We start from the raw sequence: 7,814 nt of genomic DNA on the forward strand, positions 1-7,814 counted from the left end.
TCAATTTGGAGCAACCTACACTAAATCATCAACTTTAAAATGCTAATTCTACGTCTTCATTGGTCTAAGTTGCTGGTAAGTCGCGTGAGATAGAGCGCGGGAACCTTGAGCATTCAGTTTGAGCGTTGACCTTTGAGCGTTCACTTCATTATTGAATTTATCGACAAGAACGTCTGCGAGATCAGCTGGAAAATGAATAAAGACGAGGAAAATTCTGCACTCGAGGATGACCTTTTGCTTGATGAAGGGGAAGAGCCCAAGAAAGCAAGCACAGAAGTGACAACCACCAATGAGAATCTTTTGTTTGTTCTTATACAAACCATGAATGACAACATGGCGACTATGAGCGAATCGCTCAAAATGCGGCAAACACAAACAAAAGGGGAAACTCAGGGCCCCGAAAAGGCAGAATCTGCCCGTAAATGAAAACCCCTGACAGCAGGGGACGGTTTTTTATCAGAAGACACTGATACAGATGAGCTCTTGGCGGTAAACAAACGCCAAAAACTTGACATGAATGAGAGCAATGACGCCGTGACTGACGCCACCACATGTGTGGCAAAGTATGACGAAGCCGACGCTTTCCTCGATGAAATCACAAAGTCGCTCACCGACACTGAGAAAACTGTTCCGAAAGTTTCTGAGAAACTTGCCAAAAGGTCAGTCCTGAAATTTGGTGCCGTCTTGATCGCCCAACAAGGGGCAAAGATCTTCGCTTATCAAAGTTGCAAGCTGCAGTCACAAGATGGCTAGAGTCGGTAATATCACCGCACAAACGACAGATATGTTGTTGAAGGGTCGTGCTCAGGGCAACAACCTTGATATGGATGCCATGATACGATGCCACACCGATGCACTTGCTCTCCTTGGGCATATCAGTTTTGAATTATCCCAACGCAGATGCAATGTTATCCGCCCAACCTTGCACAAGGATTATGCGACACTTTGTGCGTCTCACGTACCTAGAACGACCTGGTTGTTTGGCGATGAGTTGCAGACTCAACTTAACCACATCAGTGCTTCTAATAAGATTATCAGCACAGCAAGTAACTTGACGTACAACTGTAAGCGCCCTTTTAATAAGGCAAACACAACTACCCAGTCTTGGAGGCCTTTTTTAGGCAAAACGCCTCAGGGCAACCACTCATTCAACAGGTCGTCTCCCTACCAGAACCACTGGAAGAAATGGACCGATCCCAATAAGGTCCGAAAGTGACAGGTGCCATTCTTGTTTATTTGAACGCCATTCAGGTAAGCAATTTTGAGACTGTCTTGCCATAGCTTTTGGCTTACTTTCGCCATAAAACAGAAACGTTTAAAGCCGGCAGTTTAGTTGCTTATTCTCACATATGGCGATAATTGACTTCTTATCCTGACATTTTGACCACAGTCACCGGCCAAACCATTGCATTTGATACACTGCTAATGCAGGTAAAACCCTTCATGGTATGTTGACCTGCAAATTTCTCAGCTCCTCAACGAGGGAGTTATTCAACTATGTGAACATGAGGCAGGAGAATTTATCTCTCCTATATTCACGAGACCTAAAAAGGATGGCACCTTTAGGATTATTTTAAATCTTGATTCTTTTAATGCCAATATCACTCAGCATCATTTCAAAATGACCAATATTTGGTCGGCTATAAGGCTGATGAGGCCTGGATGCTGCATGTCCTTATCCCAAGAAGCCCTTGACGACCTCAAATGGTGGATTACTGCAGTGCCCAAATCATATAACCTTATATAAGCCATGGTGACCCCCATATTACCGTGACAACAGATGCTTCATTAATCGGATGTGGATGTTCTACTGAAAACATCACTTCTGGTGGCAACTGGATCCCAGAGAAAGCACAACACGTTATTAATTACTTAGAAATGCTTGCAGTTGCTATTGCCTTGAGGTCTTTCACTACTACAATATCTGGTAAACATGTCAAACGTATGGTTGACAACACCACTGCTGTAGCCACAATAAACCAGATGGGCACCTCCACTCCATTTGCACAACAAATCTGGCTGTGGTATATTGACCATAATGTTTTGCTTACCGTTGTTCATATTCCTAGGAAGGATAACACCAATGCAGATCGAGAATCAAGGGTTTCTAGACGAGAAACAGAGTAAACTTTGCATAAGTCCCTCTTTACGGGTATCTTGAAAAAGTTTGGAGTTGTCCCTGACACAGACCTTTTTGCCTCAAGATTAAACTATCAACTAAAACCTTTATTATGTTGCATACAAACCAGATCCAGAGGCATTTGCGGTTGATGCAATCCATATTCCATGGAAAGGCTACACCTTTTATGCCTTTCCCCCGTTTAGTATACGGGTTGCTACAAAATATTTCTGGTGAGAAAGCTACAGGCCTTTTACTAGTTTTAAACTGGCCAACTCAGAGTTGGTGGCCATACGTAATAAATATGCTTATTGACTTCCCTCTGATCTTACCCAGGAAGAAAGACACTCTGTACCTACCAGCACATCCTCGCCAGAGTCACCTCTTACACGAGAAACTTCAGCTACTGGTTTGCCACTTGTCAGGAATATCATCACAAGCAGAGGAATTTCGAGTGGAGCTGCGAAGATCATCCTGCAATCCTGGCGAACAGGCACTCAGAAGCAATACCAGGCTTACCACCAAAGATAACGAGTGTTCTGTCATGCAAGGGGTCTTAATCCCTTTTACTCATGATTCCAAATCTTGGTGGGTATCTTGTCAGATAAATGAAGGGGTAGTTTCTAAAGAAACTGTGGTGCTGCGTCGGTGGGGAAGTAGTACACAAAAATTTGGTTTTATCAACGGAGTTGATAATGTAAATTGGCCACCGTACAGAGATTCTAAAAGCTGACGTTTCGAGCGTTAGCCCTTCGTCAGATTCGCTCGTGGATTCGCTCTGACGAAGGGCTAACGCTCGAAACGTCAGCTTTTAGAATCTCTGTACGGTGGCCAATTTACATTATCAACTCCGTTGATAAAACCAAATCTTGTCAGATACTCGGGCGTCAACAGGCAGAGCAACTGAATTAAACAACTGACCTGGGGCTTGAGGTTGTACCCACGGTAACACTTGAGGTGGAAGGTCTGTTACTTCGGAAGAAACACTACCCAAACTATCCTAGACAATGGTAGAGGCTAAGGCGACCTGAGGGGTATGAGGAGCTGGGTCTGTGCTGCTTGGTGGACCAGCGGGGACCTCGTGAACCACAGGTGACGGTGCTGGCGTTTGAGATGTTGCCATCCTACGTGAAACCTCGTCTGCTACTTTATTCACCAATGTTTCGAGAAATTTTGGCGTAACCAAAGCGTTGTGGTGGAGTGCCTCGACTGGAGAAGCTGTTGTAGCTACGTGAGCAGATGACGTCATCCTCCTGGACCGTTTAGTTTGTGAGGACAAGGCTTCCGCTGCAGCACAGCTTGCCTGTACGCTGGCTCGTGGACTGACCCGTTTTCTTGATGTCTGGGAATTCTTACCTTGAGCGGGCACTTTTGGCATAGTGAAACTGAAAAAAACAAGAAAAACTTGGCAGAAACTAAATTTTGGTGCTCCCAGCACAGTAAGCGAAAGAAGTGAGCACACAATACTGAAAATTTAAATAAATAAATAAATAAATAAATAAATAAATAAACTGGCAGGCACAGAGATGTCTAGACAAAAATGCCGACGAGTTGTCGGGCCTTCACGCCGCCAGAGAGAGGCTAGGATAACTACATATCTCTAGCAATCATCAAGGGTAGCATAACTACATATGCCAAACCTTCAGAGAGGAACGACAACCCTGAGAATACAGCCTAAGAGGGAAAGAGAGCCTGGGATAACTACATATCACTAGCAATACTCAAAACCAGTGTAACTGAATATGCCTTACCCTCAGAACCCTGAGATTACAGCCTCAGGTCTAATTGGGGTCATGGTAGCTACATATTGCCAGCCATCATTAAGGCTAGTACGTATATGTATGCCCAGCTAAAACAACAACCTAACCTCAGGGCATTAAAGGCGAATTGGATGAATAGGGTGAGGAACCACATCCATTGCTATCACAGCTAAGACAAGGAGTCAAAAATTGCCAGGGATGGAAAAAATATCCAAGCTGGCAAAACAAAAGATCGCCGTTAAATAGAGGTTACACAAATAATGATAGGATAAAACGCGTGCAATTAAGTAAGCATAACATTAAGGGAAGACAAAAACTCTGATCAACTGTTCTTAAGTAGCCGCGTGGCTTTGAGAACGGCGCCACGATAGCTGCGGTAAAGAAAATACTGTCCCAAGAGGTTTACATAAACACCATCTGGCTTATAGAGATCCTTAAAGCGGCTATTAAACTTATCGTGAGACCAACAAAACACATTAGGGTAATGTTCCAGGACAACGCTAAAGTACTGGTTTAAAATTGTAGCTTGAAGAAAAAAGGGGCATGTGGAAATGAAATGCCATGTGGGATCACAAGACAAACTGCCGATAAACTCAAAATTGCAAAGATTCTTCCTGTTTTTAAAAGCGATGACCCTTCTCTGTTCTCAAATTATCGGCCTATTTCTATTCTCCCCTGTCTCTCTAAGGTTCTTGAGAAACTCTTTTACCTCAGGCTATCGGAATTCCTTACAAAGTTCAATATCCTTAATCATCACCAGTACGGTTTTAGACCTCATGACTCTACTGCTATGGCTATCTTAGAGCTTGTCAATAATATTTATGAAGGTTTTGAAAACAATCAGTACACTATCGGAGTCTTCATAGATCTTAAGAAGGCTTTTGATACAGTCAACCATGAAATACTTCTGGATAAACTAAATTTTTATAGAATTAGAGGAATTCCTTTAGCCTGGCTTGCTAGCTATTTATCTCACAGACAACAGTGTGTCATGGTTCATGACCATACATCTACATATAATACGGCTGTATGTGGGGTTCCACAAGGTTCAGTCCTTGGACCTTTACTTTTTCTTTTATACATCAATGATCTTTTTCATGTCTCAAACCTCCTGTCAATCATTCTCTTTGCTGATGATACTAATATCTTTTTTCGTCATAATGACTTGGCTACCTTAGTAACCATCCTTAATGTAGAGCTCGCTCGTGTTTCTTCTTGGTTTAGTGCTAACAAACTCACTGTCCATCCTGACAAGTCTAAATTCATCATTTTTCACCCACGTCGTAAACAGATTAACCTCTCAGATATAAACATTTCTATAAATAATTCCCCCATCACACGTGTGCAGGAAGACAAATTCCTTGGAATTATCATTCATGAAAACCTATCCTGGAAACCGCATATCTCTGTTGTCTGTGATAAAGTCTCTAAGATAATTGGAGTTTTGTGCAAGGTAAGGCGATACTTACCTTTGGATACTCTGCAAACTTTATATAATGCTCTTTTCCTGCCTTACATCAATTATTGTACTCTAATTTGGGCTTCTACGTATGTTTCTTACCTTGAACCACTTTATGTACTTCAAAAGAAAGCCATCCGTATAATTACTTTTTCACCCCCACGCACACCTTCTAAACCCCTTTTCTCTAAAAATAATTTTCTTTCGCTCCATTCTATCTTTAAATTCCATATGGCCTGTTTTGTTTTCTCACATTTTAACAATATTCTGCCTACTCCTGTTTCCTCAATCCTTCATTTTAACCATGAATATCACGATTATTTGACTCGTTCACGTTTTAATCTCCATAAAACCAACCACAAGTATCAATTTGCTATCAACTGGCAGGCTCCTGTTATTTGGAATGATATTCCGTTAACAGTGCGCAACAGTTTTACATTAAGTAACTTTAAAAAAAGTTGAGACTGCATTTTCTGAATGCTGAGTTAGTATATTGAAAAATTGAACTCATTTCCCTTAATTCTATAGTCTGATCAAGTCCCTTGGGACTAAATTGTAAACTTTGTGGACAAATTGTTAATGTTTTGTTTTGTTTTGTTTTGTTTTGTTTGTTTTATTTTTTTTTTTTTTTTGTTTCCTGTTATTTGAAACAATTCTGCTAGGAGTACTTGTTTATGCAATTTATTTAATTATATTATCCTGTGTGTTTGTAAATTAAGTAGTCAGATTCAGTTGTATAAGTATTTTAGCTAAAGCCTTCTTCTATTCATGCAAAATTTTCAAATTATGTTTGCTAACCATGTGCCATTTAAGCCTCCGGCTTTGGCTGTTCTCATGTATTCCTCAGAGTTTGATGTGTAACAATAAACAATAAACTCAAAATAAGAGCGGTGGGAACAGAACTACAATCATAGACAAAAGTAGTTGGGAAGGTTATGTAAATGAACCACACCAGAGCTGTATTTCAACCCGCTTCTGTTAAAGCTCAAAAGAAAAAGTTTCACTTTTTCGTACATAGTCCCCCTCCCCCCTATTCAATGTTGGAAGGCAACTCAACAATTTTCCACTGAAACCATTCAGTTTTACACAACATTGAAGGAGAGGGAGGGGAGAGAAGCAATGAAGACTTCAAAAGTGCTAACCTTCCCAACAGTTTTGTCTAGGATTGTATGAGAGTAGGAAATCTGCTTTGAACGCTTATAACTCTCGTAGTATTTGACATGTGGCTTCCATTTCTTATTCTGGACATGTTCTTATAATGTACTTTCCAATGCATAAATAAAATCTCACAATACTGAAATATGGTTAAAATCATCGTTTTATGATTTGGATTTCAGACTTGCGTGACGCTTCATAACGTTACTCCAAAATCCGTTCTGTTGGGAAAACGTTTACTAAGAATGTCATAAAAATACATTTTTGTTGTTTCATGTTTCATATTCGTTAAAAGAAAGCTTTCTTATTTTGAGGACGTTGGAAGAATGCCAAAAACTGATTTATTTCAATCGATTTAGCAAGAAATGGTGCGAGCAGTGCAAGAGCACTTACATTACTGTCGACATCACTCCAAACATTACTCCATTTTCGAAGCCTAAAATAATGCCTTTACAGCACAGCTACAGATAAAATATTGAAACTGGAGTGTAAAGGGTTTCAAAGGAAATAGTAGTAGGACTTTTCACGGTCATTTCAGCTTTATTTTAGGTAAATTGCAACATTACTCCATAAAGAGAGCTTAATTAAAATAATGTATCTAATTAACCTTTGTGTATACATGGTTTCAATGGAGTAATGTTGAAAATAAGTAGATACAATAGCTTTTGTCCGTAATGAGAAAAACATTGTACGTGTTCCAGTATGCTTTACATATAACTACGTTATTGTTGCAAAATATCACATTCACTAGGCATATATTTTGCATTTTCTTATGGAGTAATGTAATGGAGTAATGTTCACATACATGTTTACTGTTCCCAAAATAGGTCAATGATTGACAGGCCATCCTAGTCACGCTAAAAAAAGTAATCACTGTTAATTTACTTATTTAATGTTACTCCGTGATCTGTTTGAAATGCATATGACGTTTTTAAAAGGCGCTGCTTTCAACTTGGCAAAGTGCAACTGACATTGTAAGAGTTTAGTACGTGAACTCGTTTGACCTTTCAAGACCAGCTTTTTGGCTTTAATTAACTATCATTTAGTCTCCTCCCCTTTCTGTTCATTTACGAAGCAATTTTCATCATTTTAGTAGCTCTACAACTTGATACCGTATTGAGACACCAAGGCAACATGACGTCCTAACACATGTAATGAAAGTTGAAAACTTAACCAGATAAACGCCTAAAATTCATGATAACATGGCAAAAAGCAGTTAAATGTTAAAGAAAACACTAATTGTGCTTCTTTTTCAAAGGAACTGTAAACGCTGAGGAAAAAGTCGCCTTTCCAATTTAATACCACACCCTGAATTTTCAGA

Source organism: Montipora foliosa, chromosome 3 (genome assembly GCF_036669935.1).
Source record: "Montipora foliosa isolate CH-2021 chromosome 3, ASM3666993v2, whole genome shotgun sequence".
Taxonomy (NCBI): domain Eukaryota; kingdom Metazoa; phylum Cnidaria; class Anthozoa; order Scleractinia; family Acroporidae; genus Montipora; species Montipora foliosa.